This window comes from Phoenix dactylifera, chromosome 11, assembly GCF_009389715.1.
Source record: "Phoenix dactylifera cultivar Barhee BC4 chromosome 11, palm_55x_up_171113_PBpolish2nd_filt_p, whole genome shotgun sequence".
NCBI classification, from domain to species: domain Eukaryota; kingdom Viridiplantae; phylum Streptophyta; class Magnoliopsida; order Arecales; family Arecaceae; genus Phoenix; species Phoenix dactylifera.
In genome coordinates this window covers 5,968,713-5,980,758 of record NC_052402.1, presented here as the reverse complement: position 1 = coordinate 5,980,758, position 12,046 = coordinate 5,968,713, and the positions used below count along the sequence as shown (strand labels likewise).

At 32.7% G+C, this 12,046-nt stretch overlaps 1 pseudogene; it reads right to left on the bottom strand.

The window, feature by feature from the left end:
- Positions 1-10,872: 10,872 nt before the first annotated feature.
- On the bottom strand, positions 10,873-11,394 carry LOC120112580 (annotated as a pseudogene).
- Positions 11,395-12,046: the final 652 nt, after the last annotated feature.

The following is a 12,046-nucleotide window of genomic DNA, read 5'->3' as shown; positions in this document are numbered from 1 at the left end:
GAGGCACTGATTTCCTTCTTTTTATGGTTTTGAGTGATTCTTTTTCACAGAGTCCACTTGAAGACAAAACTCACAACTCTATATGGAATTTGAAATCATCTGTAGCATATATTAGTACTCATTGTTTGTATTGTTTTATATCAAATTAAACTTGCCGCCTAGTTTGTCTATGTTGCAAGTCATTGAAATTTTAATACATGCCAATATCTAACTTCCTTATGCAATCTTTTTCTCTAAGCTTCTCTTTTCTTTCACCGTATTCATTTTAGTTTTCTTTGACATTTGTGAGAAGTGAGAAATCACCTACGCTTCTTATCTTGCTCTATTTATATTTTGTAGATAAGTTCTCCTTATTTTGAGTTCATCAGATCAGAATGGAGCCACAACTGTCATGTCCTATACCCTACTTCGGTTATCTTTGAATTTCTGTTAGAATCTAGTCACTACTTTTAATTGTAGTGGTAAGAATATTATTAGTATTATAACTTAGGCCTAAACTAGTTGCATGTCAGAGTGTGTCACGTGGATCTCCTTGTAAGTAATAAGCAAGACATTTATATTAGAACAATTACATTGTCTATAAACGGTTAGTAAAAATGTCGTATTGCATATAGTGCACTATGAATGGACTTATAAGTAGTAGGTGCCATCTTGTGCATCCCACTTTGTTTGTGTTTGAAGTGATGGAATTCTTCTAAACATGAAACCGACGTCTCTTTTTTTGATTGCCGTTTTTATAAAGCAGAGGAATCCATTCACACAGAAACTTGCATTTTTCTTCAAATAAAATCAAACACTATATAATATTATGAAGTTAAAATCCCTAGGTTCTAGAGTTAAAAATCTCTGAGATAGTTTTTCTCTGTTTATCAGGAAAAAGAAATGGTACTTGCACTTCACGGCTAATACTTAATGAAGTTTGACAGTAGCTTCATTCAAAGTAGCATAGGTGACCCAATCTCATCATTGTAGCCGTCTATTTTGATAATCCAATGTCATATGAAATGAATTTTCAAGAATGCTATCAAAGATAACCTACCTTTTAGTAAGCTTTAGTAAGCTAGTGTTTGAGAAAGCATCGACAACTAGCCTAGAGTTAGCACTTTGTCATTGTGTATAACAAACCTTCAGTCAAAAGCATTCCCCATGCAAGCCTTTATAATTTTTGGAGTTAAGGAACCCTACATTCTTTTTCTAATCTCTTGCAATAGATTACTGCATCTAAAGCTTGACGCATGATTATTGAAATTTGGTTCCATTCTTTGAGTTTGTTGTCATTAATTAAGTCTTGTGATTGCTATATTTATTATCTGAACTTTTATTATTAGCTCATAAACTGGCAATTCTTAATTTATGAGCATGAATATATTTGGTTCCTAAGTACAATATTCTTTCTAACTTAATTTGTCACATAATTTTTCTTTCCTTGTTTGTCACTTATGCATAAAAAGTGACATGTTCATACCCTCATTTTATACTAAAGGTTTGTAAAGTTATTAGATCTAAGTTCCAGTTCATCATGGGACAATACATACCATGCCTGTGCCATATCACACACCAACATTGACACTATTTTGGCCATATGCCAGTACTTGCTGATGTGCAGTGCATGCCAAGCACTGGCCTTGTGTGAACCATGCAAGTGCCAATCAAGAAAGCCACTGACACAGAAAATTTCAACCCTTGGTTCAAAGTGATCTGTGTTCCAGATCTCTTGCCTTTCTTTGTGTGATATTGTTCATTTCTCCTTACAGGTTTGGAGGCTTGGTTTGCTTCTTGTACTTGTTATTTAACCTAGTCACTTGAAGAAACATAAACGTTTTGGATTCACAAATCACAATCTGTTGGTTTTCTCTTGTGGCTATCTTTATCTAAATGCAAATGTTCTCATCCAGCTTGTGTAAATGCAGCTATCGATGCAATTTTTTGGATGATATTGAGGCAGTTATTTTGGCTTTTCAAATGATAAATCAATAATTTAATAAAGCTTATCCAATTTGCATTATTGTGGTCTCCTGCAATTTTGTATGATATTGATGCAGCCCTTTTTGGCTTTTTCGAATGACAAATCAGTATTTAAAGCAAGCTTAATCCAATTTGCATTGTTGTGGTCTCCTTCGTGGTTCACTTTGTTTAATTCAGATGTTCGATGTATTTTGTTTCTTCTCTCTTTAGAGTTTGATAGAGAACTTGGAAGATTTGCTAGTATATGAGTATTTTCCCTTTATATTCTCTTGCTTCTTTAAAATATCAAGATAATTCTTGATTTATCATTCATATCTGGCATTATATTGTAGTTTTGCCACTTCCTATTTTCTTGCTTCTTTTTTAGATTCTCCATAGGGTTCTTGATTTATATTTTTGGTTTGGGCGTTATATGTTGACATTTCTTTTATTGAGTAATCTGCTTTTTTACTTGCAAACCTGTGACAAACTTATTTACTAGAACTGAAAGATGTAGCGCGGTTTTCATTTGCTCTTGGTATTTCTTTTTGAACCATGTTGTTGATGTAGGTTCCAAGATCTTATAGCTTGCTTCAGTAATTCAGTTTATGTTAATTGACTGAAGTTCTATTAGTATAGTCAACTGGTGGTAAAATTGTGCCGTGATATTTTTGGTACCTACGTGTTCTCCCTGCTTTAGATTATTGTAAATAGCGTCTTCCATTACTATTTCATAGAGGCTAGTTGAATGCTCTACACATGAAAACAATAGTAGAAGAGAAATATTAGAATTTGTTCAGAAGTGTGAAAGAATAAATGTATATCTTATTAAGTAAAAGTTATATGCATTGCACCCAAAAAAACATTAGATTTTAGTGAAGAGAATTCTACAAAAAAAACTAATTTAGAAAGATTATTTTTGTGAACCTGAACTTAGCACATGTGATGCATGTTACTGATAAAGATTAAGTGAACATTAAGTTCTTCGCTCAAAGAACAAATGAATACGTCTTTTAGCTGTTGCTCTCTTTTCTGAGGGGAAGAAATAAGTTAAGTGCCACGCAAAATGAAAAAGGAAACCACCCATTTCCACTCCATTTATCTTTCTTATCAAAATTCAATTTTGCTCATGTCGAGCCCTACCACTCACCCTCCTGACAACCCTCCCAAAAAGTAAAGCATTTAACAACCACCGTTATGGATACCCTTGCTGGGGTAATTCAATTCAATCCTCTTTTACCAAACAATACGTATCAAGACTAGTAATAGTAGAAGAGTAGGAAGATGAAGACATGTATCTCTGATTTGTATCATCATTTTTTTTTATATTTTGTTATATGTCCTACACCTTTCTACATATATGCATTTTTTTCTATTTATTTTATCTTCTGTCTTTTTTCTGTTGTTTAGTTTCTTTTTGTTTTTATGTTTTATTTCAAATCATGGATCTTCTTATGTAGTCTATCTATTTTATACATTCTTCTTTGTGTTTTTTTGTGATATCATTTTTTTTTCTATTAGTTTATAATATTCTCTTTTGTATGTTTACTTCAACTAATTCTAGTTTGTATTCTTGTTGTTAGTTTAGTTAGTTTTTCAATATTCAGTTTTTCTTTTCTCTTCTATCTTTTGCTACTTGTTTTATAATCTGGCTAACATTTTTGATTTTTTGTATCTGTATTCCATTTTTTTATTTTTGGAAAACTCTACTTGATATTTAGTCCTTTTCTATATGATTTATTCTTGTTTTCTATTTATTTCCATCTTAACGTTCACTTCCACAAATTCAATTTTGTATTTTTTTTGCTTTATTTATATTATCTGGTTTTTACATATTTGGCCCTTTAATTTTATTTTAGTTCATTTTTCATATGTTTTGCGAGCTTTTCTTATATATTTAGTTTTGTACATTCTTTTGAAATTTAGTTTAGATTTATACTTTTTACTCTACTCATTTTACTTTATATTTGCTTTCCATCCTTATATAGCCCGAGTTTTATATTTTATTGTTCTAGTTTATTTTCTTTAATTTCTATTATGTGCTTTCACATATTCATCATTTTAGGTTGCTTTAATTCATTGTTGTTATTTGACTTGGGATCTTCTATTTTATATTTGTATTTGGCATACTTGTTTGGAGTTTGTGTTTCTATCTTTTTGCAAATTCTATTTTATTTTTTAGACTACTGCAACATTTCCCCAAGAATCTCCTGAGAAAGGATGGAAACTTGGGCTTTACTGCAAAGTGACAGAGTTTAGGTGATAATTTGGGGCCAAAATGCCAACTTTGTCTATAGCAGCTTATTGAAAAACCATGAGTTGCAGCCATTTCAGTGAGGTTTTGGGAGAGAAGAAGCAACTTTCTATTTTTTATTTGCTGTTTGTATCTTTATGTTATCTTTCAAAAATTCAGTTTTATTTTATTTTTTTGTTTTAGATTTTCTATTTCACTATCCTTTTTTCTTAAATTCAGTTACTCATTATATAGTATTTATTCTTCTTAGTTGGATCATAGCCTGATTTCAAAATTTGCTTTCTGTATTTGTTTGGACTTTTATTTCTTTCTCTTTTTTTGCAAATCCAATTTTATTTTTTAATTTTCTTCTATTTTATATTTATTTTCTGTTTTCACATTCATTTTTGCACATTCTTTTTTTTCTGTTCTCGTTGTTTTGTTTGTTCCAATATCTATATCCATACAATTGGTGTTGTATATTTTGGAATTTTCATGTATTGTATTTTCTTGTAAATTCACTTTTATATTTTAATGTATTTTAATTCCTGTTTATTTTCCATGGCTATTTGCACTTTCATAAATCCATTTTTGTTTCTTTTCATCCTAATTGTTTTTATTTTTTGTTTGCTTGCCATCTTTTTGTTCACTTCATTTTTGTTTCTTTTCATCCTAATTGTTTTTATTTTTAATTTGTTTTCTTTATTTCTATTTTTTTAATTATATGGCTTTCATATATTTAGTTATTTATTTTTCAAATCCAAGTTTATATTCTCTTGCATTTCTGTTTTGTTTTACTTTTTGTTTCTTTCCATCTTTATACATCGAGTTTCACATTTTTGTTTTTATTTTCTTATCGTGTTTTTTATTCTCTTGTATAGACAATTTGTATTTTTTCATATGTCCAGTTTTATGAATTTTGTTCTTTTTAAGTATTTTTTTATTCTAACTATTTTCTTCATTGAGTAAATATTCTTTCCTTTGGAGAATATTAGAAATTTCTAAGATGAAATGGAGCTGACACCTATGAGCATCATCAAGATTTTTTTTCCATTTGTAATAGGTTACTTGGTTGTTGATTGGGAAAGTAAAAAGAAAGAAAGTTGCTTGTTCTCCCTCCAATACCTCACCTGAAATAGCTACAACCCATAGTTTTTTCAATAACTGCTATAGACAAAGATGGCATTTTTGGCCCCAAACCTAAACTCCGTCACTTGCACTAAAGCCCAGGTTTCCTTCCATTCCCACGAGATTCATAGAGAAATGTAGCAATAGTCCTAACAAAATAAACAGAGTTTTTGCAAAAAGACAGAAACACAACTTCAAACAAACATGCAAAACACCAAATATAAGGTAGACAGATCGAAATCAGATAACAACAATGAATTAAAGCAACTAAAAAAGGATATGTGAGAGCACATAATAGAAATAAAAGAAATAACTAGAACAATAAAATACAAAACTCCGGCCCCAGGCATAAGGATGGAAGTAAATATAAAGTAATATGAGTAGAGTAAAAGTATAAATCTAAACTAAAATTCCAAACGAATGTACAAAACTAAATAGATAAGAAAGCTTGCAAAGCATATGAAAAATGAACTAAAATAAAATTAAAGGCCAAATATGTAAAAACCAGATAATATAAATAAAGCAAAAAAAATACAAAACTGAATTTGTTAAAGTGAATGTAAAGATGGAAATAAATATAAAACAAGAATAAATCATTAAGAAAGAAAAATATAAAATCGAGTTTTCCAAAATAAAAAAATGAATACAAACAAAAACTCAAAAATGTTAGCTAGATTATAAAAAAAATAGCAAACAATAGAATAGAAAAGAAAACTGAATATTGAAAAACTAACTAACTAACAACAAGCGGACAAAACAGAATTGATTGAAGTAAACATACAAAGAAGAATATTATAAACTAACAAATAAAATAATATCACGAAAAAACCCAAAGCAGAGTGTATAAAGAAGACAGAATATACAAGAAGATCCATGATTTAAAACAAAACATAAAAACAAAAAGAAACCAAACAACAGAAAAAAGGCAGAATATAAAATAAACAGAAAAAAATACATATATGTAGACAAGTATAGGAAAATAACAAAATAAAAGAAAACAATGATATAAATCAATGATATGTTCCATCTTCCTACTCTTCTACCATTACTGGTTCTAATGCATATTGTTTGGCAAAAGAGGACCGAATGGAATTACCCCAGCAGGGATATTTATAATAGTGGTTGTTAAACACTTTACTTTTTGGAAGGGTTGTTAGGAGGATGGTTGGTGGGGCTCGACATGAACAGAATTGATTTTGTTAAGAAAGATAAGTGGAGAGTGGAAAATGGGTGGTTATCCCTTATTTTTGCCCCTCAGAAAGGAGAGCAACAGCTAAAAGATGTATTCATTTGTTCTTCGAGCCAAGAACTTAATGTTCACTTATTCTTTATCAGTAACATGCATTACATGCTGAGTTCAAGTTCACAAAAATTAATCTTTCTAAATTAGTTCTTTTCTGTAGAATTTTCTTCACTAAAACCTAATGTATTTTTTGGGTGCAATGCATATAACTTTACTTAATAAGATATGCATCTTATTCTCACACTTCTAAACAAATTCTGATATCGCTCTTCTATTATTGTTTTCAAGTGTAGATCATTCAACTAGCCTATGTGAAATTGTAATGGAAGACACTATTTACAATAATCTAAAGTGGAGAACACGCAGGTACCAAATATATCACGACACAATTTTATCACCAGTTTAACTATACTAAAAAACTCAATCAATTAACATAAACCGACTTACTGAAGCAAGCATAAGATCTTGGAAACTACATCAACAACATGGTTCAAAGAAAATACAAAGAGTAAATAAAAACCACGCTACATCCTTCAGTTCTAGTAAATAAGTTTGTCACAGGTTTGCAAGTAAAAAAGCAGATTACTCAATAAAAGGGATATCAACATAATAACGCCCAAACCAAAAGTAAAAATCAAGAACCCTATGGAGAATCCAAAAAATAAGCAAGAAACTAGAAAGTGGCGAAACTACAATATAATGCAGGATATGAATGACGAATCAAGAACCATCTCGATATTTTAAAGAAAGCAAGAGAATACAAAGGGAAAAGATTCATATACCAGCAAATCTTCCAAGTTCTCTATTGAACTCCAAAGGGAGAAGAAAAAACACATCGAACATCTGAATTAAACTAAGTGAACCACTGAAGGAGACTACAATAATGCAAATTGGATAAAGCTTGCTTAAATACTGATTTATCATTCGAAAAAGCCAAAAATGGATGCATTAATATCATACAAAATCGCAGGAGACCACAATAATGCAAATTGGATAAGCTTTTAATTACTGATTTATCATTTGAAAAAGCCAAAATGACTGCATCAATATCATCCAAAAAATCGCTTCGATAGCTGCATTTACACATAAGCTAGATGAGAACATCTGCATTTAGACAAGATAACCACAAGAGAAAACCAATAGATTGTGATTTGAATCCAAAAAAGGTTATGTTTCTTCATGACTAGGTTAAACAAACAAGTACAAGAAGCAAACCAAGCCTCCAAACCTGTAAGGAGAAATGAATAATATCACACAGAGAAAAGCAAGAGAACTGAAACACAGATCACTTTGAACCAAGGGTTGAAATTTCTGTGTCAGTGGCTTGCCTGATTGGCACTTGCATGGTTTATATGAGGCCAGTGCTTGGCATGCACTGACATCAAAGTACTGGCATACGGCCAGCATAGTGTCAATGTTGTGTGCTGATATGGCACAAGCACGGTATGTATTGTCCCATGATGACTGGAACTTAGATCTAATAAAGTTTCAAACCTTTGGCATAAATGAGGTATGAACATGTCACTTTTTATGCATAAGTGACAAACAAGGAAAGAAAAACTATGTGACAAATTAAGTTAGAAAGAATATTGTACTTAGGAACCAAGATAATAGTCATGCTCATAGATTAGGAATTGCCAGAGCTGATAATAAAAGTTCAGATAATAAATATAGCAATCACAAGACTTAATTAATGACAACAAACTCAAAGAATGGAACCCAAATTTCATAATCATGTCTCAAGCTTTAGATGCAGTAATCTATTGCAAGATTAGAAAAGAATGTAGGGTTTCCTTAACTCCAAAAATTATAAAGGCTTGCATGGGGAATGCTTTTGACTAAAGGTTTGTTATACACCACGAAGAGTGCTAACTCTAGACTAGTGTGATACTTTCTCAAACACTAGCTTACTAAAAGTAGGTTGTCTTTGATATTATTCTTGAAATTCATTTCCATATGATATTGGATTAACAAAATAGATGGCTACAGTGATGAGATTGGGTCACCCATGTTACTTTGAATGAAGCTACTCAAACTTCATTAAGCATTAGCCGTGAAGTGCAAGTACTTTTCTTTTTCCTGATAAACAGAGCAAAACTATCTCAGATATCTTTAACTCCAGAACCTAGGGATTTTAATTTCATAATATTATCTAGTGTTTGATTTTATTTGAAGAAAATGCCAGTTCTATGTGAACAGATTCTCTGTTTTATAAAAACGGCAACAAAAAAAAAAGATGTTGTTATCATGTTTAGAAGGATTCCATCATTTCAAACCCAAACAGTGGGATGCACGAGATGGTACCTACTACTTATAAATCCATTTCATTTTGCACTTAAGCAATACGACATTTTTACTAACCATTTATAGACAATGTAATTGTTCTAATATAAATATCTTGCTTATACTTACAAGAGATCTACATGAGACCACTTGAGATGCAACTAGTTTAGGCCTAAGTTATAATACTAATATTCTTACCACTCAACATAAAGTAGTGACTAGATTCTAACAGGAATTCAAAGATAACAGAAGTAGGGTACAGGACATTACAGCTAAGGCTGCAAATGGGTCGAGACAACCCGCGTCCCGACCCGACCCGATCCGATCCGACCCGCGTAGACCCGATCCGAATTTTAGGATCTGCGGGTCCGAGTCGGGTCCTAAAATTGAACCCAAACCATTTTCTGGGTTGAGTCTGGGTTTACAGAATCTGGACCCGGCCCGACCCATTATTTTTTTAGGTCTATTTCGGGTTTACTGAATCTGAACCCGATCCCGACCTGAATCGACCCAAAGAGCTGGCCCGAACCCGAAAATGATTCGGGTCCAATTTTCTGGTAAGCATACTCTTTTCTAGTAAGCTAGAACGATATTCGTTACGGGCTTAGGACCAGTTAAAATTGTTGCTGTTCAAATTTCCACGAGTTGCTATTCTCCAGAATTGATGTCGGTGTTCACTTTTGTCCTTTGCTGCCCAGGGACGTACATAACATTTTTAATTGTATTGTATTGTATTGTATATCATGTTTTATTATACGTTATCTTATAGCATATATTATATAAGATAGTGTTGTATTGTATTGCATTATTATTGTACTAGATTAAACAACCAAAAACAAAACTTGCAGATATAATTTTTAGATACAAGCAAACCAAATAGATATTTGCAAATAAAAATGCAATATTTTTAATTGTATCTGCATCTAGATGCAAGCATCTAGAAACTGAGGCGATCAAACAATTCTTTAGCCTCAAAGCCTGCACAACTTCACCATTCACTGACAGATTGTAGAAGGAAGTTAGATATTGGCATGTATTAAAATTTCAATGACTTGCAACATAGACAAACAAGGTGCAAGCTTAATTGGATTATAAAACAATACAAACAATGAGTACTAATATATGCTACAGATGATTTCAAATTTCATATAGAATTTGAGTTTTGTCTTCAAGTGGACTCTGTGAAAAAGAATCACCTCAAAACCATAAAAAGAAGGATATCAGTGCCCAAGGTCCGCCGTACCGGTACCGGTCGGCGTACGCCGGTGGCCCCGTACCGGTCCGAACCGGTGCGTACCGATCCGAACCGGTACCGGATTCGACGTTAATCCGGTACCGGTACGTACCGGCCGGTACGGACCGGTACGGCAGACCATGTTAGTGCCTTTGAATATTCTTTCAAGTTACCACATGTACAAAAATTGATACAACAAAGAGGACCAAAAGAATACAGCAGGCAACCATCTCTAATGCACTATTAATTCCATCACCACAAATAGAGGACAACAGAAAATAGCAAAAAATTAACCGCTGACGATGAAGTCAATAGTCTCTTCCATTGGCGCATAAAGAAGCAAAATTGCTGCCTTGAGTATATAAGATAAGCAGCAACAGCGACAGTGGTATCAAAAGAAAAAAAAAAAAAGATAAGCCAGTGCTATCAAAAAAAGGAGCAGCAACAGCATTATATCTAGAGAACTGAAGAATTATATACATATATACCCAAAGACCTCAAATTAAAGAACCACAAAGCACTGGTATGCAGTCTACTGCAGAAGAGGAAAGAGTCTAGAATGAACTATGTTGCTACAATTCGTTAGACAAAAATGTAGGTATTTAGGACATCAAATAGTAATGGTAAAAGAGATAAAACAAGCTAGAGCAAACTTTAGCTTATAATTCTGCAGCCTACAGAAACTCCATTTAAGCTAAAGCAAATACCTTATAGCAGCTTTATGGTGTCAGTGAAAATTATAAAACAGCGTATTCAGACCGCCACCTCCCAGTTAAGTTCATTCATGGACAAAACGAGATAAAAGCAAAATAGGAAGGAACATGGAAAAGAAAAGGTAGGCCACTAAGGACTTTGACCTGCGCGATATAGCTGGCAATAGGATGATGGAAAACCCAAAAGAGATACTATTGCAAATCTCGCTTGGACTCAACTCCTGCTTCAGCAGCCTGCCAAGGTTTGCTCTTTCGCTGGCTTCCATTTTGCCAAAAGCCGTTAGACCTAGTTGACTCCTCATTGTTGGATCTCACCCCAGTACCATTTCCTCCAGGACTGATCAGAATTTTCTTTTACTTGTGAATACCTCTTCCTCTTCTTCCCATTCTCAACTGTCGAGCCTTTTATATCTTTGCTCGAGGCAGAAGGTTTCACATCATCTCCTTCTTCTTCCTCAATCTTCTCAGTATCCTCTTTGTCCAAGTCTACTTTTAAAGGTTTTTGTGGCCTTCCCCTCCTCTTATATTTAGGAAGAACCTCTTCACCACCACTCCCTGGATCTTCATGACTTGTTACTTACTGTTAACTTCCTCCCCTTCCTCTGCCTCTACCCATTAATCCAAAAAGCCGAATCCAATCTTAACAAGATTTGAAAACTAATAAAAGATGCAAGAGAGAAACTGATAACATATTTTATATTTCAAAAAGAAAAAAGAATTCACATAAAACTGGTAAGTTCCAGATAATCCGAAAAACAGACTATGATTAAGCATCCAGATTGCCTTTCAAAAAAAAAAAATGTCAAATGCGATGTTTCTGAAGATACCACATGGCAGTAGATAATCCCAAAGAAACAGATGCTTCACTTATTTTCCAAATATTGATCCCAGGAAAACTACACAGAAGGGAACAAAAACTTCATCTTTTCATTAGCATCACCATAACCAAAACTGAAGAATCTACAAAAGGTCACCCTTGGAAGATCAAAGAAATCCCTCCTTTGAAAATTATTAAACATATTAAAAATTATTAAAAATTTCCCCATCATCAACCAGTCGGACATACAAGATGATCAAAATGCAAGAAATCAAAAAATCACTTAAAGAAGATCCCAGATCTGAATCTGTCAAAACTAAAACCCTACAGATAATCTAGGCACAAAATAACAGGGAAATCAACCTATAACATCAAATCCGGAATCAAGAAACATATCTATAATCCAGAAAACTATCACCAAATAACACCAAAATCTTGACTATAAATCAAG